Source organism: Lolium rigidum, chromosome 2, assembly GCF_022539505.1.
Source record: "Lolium rigidum isolate FL_2022 chromosome 2, APGP_CSIRO_Lrig_0.1, whole genome shotgun sequence".
Lineage (NCBI taxonomy): Eukaryota > Viridiplantae > Streptophyta > Magnoliopsida > Poales > Poaceae > Lolium > Lolium rigidum.
The window spans coordinates 173,369,845-173,374,134 of NC_061509.1; positions in this window are offsets into that span (position 1 = coordinate 173,369,845).

The following is a 4,290-nucleotide window of genomic DNA, read 5'->3' on the forward strand; positions in this document are numbered from 1 at the left end:
CCCCGGTGTTGCGCCGCATCACATTTCGCGACCATCAACCTTCAACGTGCTTCTTGACTCCTACTGGTCCGATTAAACCTTGGTTTCTTACTGAGGGAAACTTGCCACTGTGCGCATCATACCTTCCTCTTGGGGTTCCCAACGGACGTGTACATCTACGCGCATCAAGGTGCCAAAAAAATCCAAGAAAAGAAAGTTTTATAGTACATAGAGGATGACATGCGGGTCCCATTTAGCAGCAGCGGTATCACCGTTTGTGAGGCGGCAGGGGATCGAAAGAAAAAGGCAAGTGACCAAATATGAGGTGCCAAAATAACTCTAAGAAAAGAAAGTTTTATAGTACATAGAGGATGACATGCGGGTCCCATTTAGCATCAGCGGTATCACCGTTTGAGAGGCGGCAGGGGATCGAAAGAAAAAGGCAAGTGACCAAATATGAGGTGCCAAAAAAAACTCCAAGAAAAGAAAGTTGATAGCTCATAGAGATGACATGTGGGTCCCATTTAGCTGCAGCGGTCTCAACGTTTCCAAGGCGGCACAGGATCAAAAGAAAAAGGAAGTAGCCATAAATCAAAGGGTCAAAAAAAATCCAAGAAAAGAAGGAATTTTGGTTCATAGAGGATGACAAGCGGGACTCATGATCCTGCATCGTAAACGGCTCGATCGGAGAGCGTTGAACGAGATGGCGCGATCGAGAAAAAAAACAATGCTAGTGAGGCTGCCATCTGGGCCCTACATCCCTAGGCGGTGCGGATTTGCGTTGACTCGGCCGGCGAACCCGAGAATTCGCGATGCACCACGTCCCGGGCCACCATACGCGACGTTTTGACCACTTTCGTCGGGCTAGGTGGCCTCAAAAATGAGAAAAAAAAGTTTTGACATGCACCACGGAGGGACCAAAAATCGTCGGCCATGGCAACTTTTCTTGTAGTGATGGTCAAGTTTTACGGTTGGTTGGATTATTGCGAACCGACTATGTCGCACTAGCGAAGGGCAACTACCATTAATTGTAAAAGGTGTTTTGGTACAGTAGACAAATGATGGTTGTTGTGCTACTGGTCAGAGGGTTCCATTTGCAAGCATATGCAAAAAGAATCACTTGAAAAGGATATGTAGATCTCATTTTACGGGTAAGGTACTCCGATTAGGCATTTAAATATGCATGATTTTCAAACTTCCGAAAGTTCACATTTTCTTGTTCCATAATGTCGCTTATATTTTTAGGATTCCAACGGTATATAATTTGTGATTTTTGGAGCTACCGATCTCTGGATACGAATTTTACAAAGCGTGGGCTATCAGATTCTTGATTAAACGAAACTTAGGGTGGTGCCAAGACATGTGGCGTGCTGCTACTGGTCGATACCTCTTCATCGCGGATCGCTACTCAGGGACGTTCGATTTACTTTAAACGTGCGGCCAAGATCTGTTTACAGAAAAGGAAAAGAAATAAAAGAGAAGGAAGGTGGACCTATGTGGCCCAGAGGTGGCAGCTGAGGTGGCGATGACGAGGCGGCGACGTGGCAGTGACGTGGCGGCGCTGGTGGCGGAGTTGGCCGGCGGCGCGGGTGGCTCTCGCCGGCGGCGTTGCAGCGGTCTCCGGCGGCAGCGAGGTGGTGGACGGGGAGCAGGGCTTCGCCGCCGTTCCTATGGTGGCCGCGGCGCGGCTTGGCCCGGCCCGTGGCGGCGACGGGCGGTGGATGGAGGCGGCGGCCGAGCGGCGACTCCGGCGAGGAATCTGGGCAGCCTGGGGGCGTGTTTGAGAGGGAGAGCAGGGGGAATTGAGAGAGGAGGCCAGGTGCTATATGGGGGCGGCCTCAGACGGTTGGGGGAGGCGCGGGGAAGTGTGGGGAGGATGGAGAGGCGAGGTGGCCGGGGGCCTCTGCGTGCCTGCGCGTGTGTGCGTGCGCGTCCTGGGGAGGAGCGGGGCAAGCGGCGGTTGGGGACGAAGGGGTGGGGCGCGTGCGGGGGCCTGGCCTGGCTGACTGGGTCGGCCCAGTTTTGGGTCGGCCCTTTCCTCTTTTTTTTGTTTCTCTTTTTTTTCTATTTCTCTTTTTTAATTGAATGTGCATTTGAGCACTCAAAAATAATCGGAAAAATATAAATGAGATATCGATGGATTCCTTGTAAAAAGGCCATCACTTTGTAACCACTTTTGAAACAAAATAAAATATTTTCTAAAACAAAAATTGGCATACATGCCTATGTGGCTATATTGCCATTTTGGGGTTCGGGGTTTTGAAATAGGATTTGAATTTTGGGTTTTCCCTATAAATGCAATGATGACATGATGCGTATGTATGCCATGCATGATGTTTGGAAATTTTTAAATTAGGATGTTACAAACCTACCACCCTTAAGATGATTCTCGCCCTCGAGAATCGGAGTGGCTAGCAAATAGGTGTGGATGGTCTTCTCGAAGATCATCTTCTCGCTCCCAGGTAGCTTCTTCCTCGGTGTGGTGATTCCATTGGACTTTGCAGAACTTGATCGTCTTAGTACGAGTAGCTGTTTCTGCCATCTCCAGTATCTTGATTGGCTTCTCTTCATATGTGAGATCACTCTCCAACTGAACTTCCTCAAGTGGCACTGTATCTCTCAACGGGGTCTCTTCCATATCTGGGTGGCACTTCTTCGGCTTGGCTTACATGAAGCACGTTATGAACTGCAGATAGTGATTTCAGCGGTTCCAGCTCATAAGCTACTTCACCTTTGCGAGCTAGGATTTTGAATGGTCCTACAAAGCGGGGTGCTAACTTTCCCTTGACTCCAAACCTCTTCACACCACGAAGTGGTGAGACTCTAAGGTATGCTCTATCACCAGTCTCATATGTCACTTCCCTACGCTTTGAGTCAGCGTAGCTCTTCTCGTCTGGATTGAACTATCGTTAGTCTATCCCCGATCAATCCGACCTTCTCTTCAGCATCCTTGATCAAGTCGGGGCCAAATAGACTCCTTTCTCCTACTCCACTCCATAACAATGGGGTGGTGCATTTTCTTCCATACAATGCCTCAAATGGAGCCATGCCAATACTTGCTTGGTGGCTATTGTTGTATGAAATTCTGCGTATGGCAAATTTTCATCCCAGCTGGATCCATAATCCAGCGCACAAGCTCTCAACATATCTTCCAAGATTTGGTTTACCCTTTCAGTCTGTCCATCAGTTTGTGGGTGAAACGCTGTGTTGAACTCAAGTCTAGTTCCTAAAGACTCATGTATTTGACGCCAAAAGTGAGAAGTGAACTGAGTACCTCTATCTGAAACAATGCTCTTGGGCACTCCATGCAAACAAATGATTCTGCTCATGTATATCTTCTTGCTCCCGTGTAGCTTCTTCCTTCGTGTGGTGATTCCATTGGACTTTGCAGAACTTGATCGTCTTAGTACGAGTAGCTCTTTCTGCCATCTCCAGTATCCTGATTGGCTTCTCTTCATATGTGAGATCACTCTCCAACTGAACTTCCTCAAGTGGCACTGTATCTCTCAACGGGGTCTCTTCCATATCTGGGTGGCACTTCTTCAGTTGGCTTACATGAAGCACGTTATGAACTGCAGATAGTGATTCTGGCAGTTCCAGCTCATAAGCTACTTCACCTTTGCGAGCTAGGATTTTGAATGGTCCTACAAAGCGGGGTGCTAACTTTCCCTTGACTCCAAACCTCTTCACACCACGAAGTGGTGAGACTCTAAGGTATGCTCTATCACCAGTCTCATATGTCACTTCCCTACGCTTTGAGTCAGCGTAGCTCTTCTGTCTGGATTGAACTATCGTTAGTCTATCCCTGATCAATCTGACCTTCTCTTCAGCATCCTTGATCAAGTCGGGGCCAAATAGACTCCTTTCTCCTACTCCACTCCATAACAATGGGGTGGTGCATTTTCTTCCATACAATGCCTCAAATGGAGCCATGCCAATACTTGCTTGGTGGCTATTGTTGTATGAAATTCTGCGTATGGAAAATTTTCATCCCAGTCTGGATCCATAATCCAGCCGCACAAGCTCTCAACATATCTTCCAAGATTTGGTTTACCCTTTCAGTCTGTCCATCAGTTTGTGGGTGAAACGCTGTGTTGAACTCAAGTCTAGTTCCTAAATACTCATGTATTTGACGCCAAAAGTGAGAAGTGAACTGAGTACCTCTATCCGAAACAATGCTCTTGGGCACTCCATGCAAACAAATGATTCTGCTCATGTATATCTTCTCGCTCCCAGGTAGCTTCTTCCTCGGTGTGGTGATTCCATTGGACTTTGCAGAACTTGATCGTCTTAGTACGAGTAGCTCTTTCT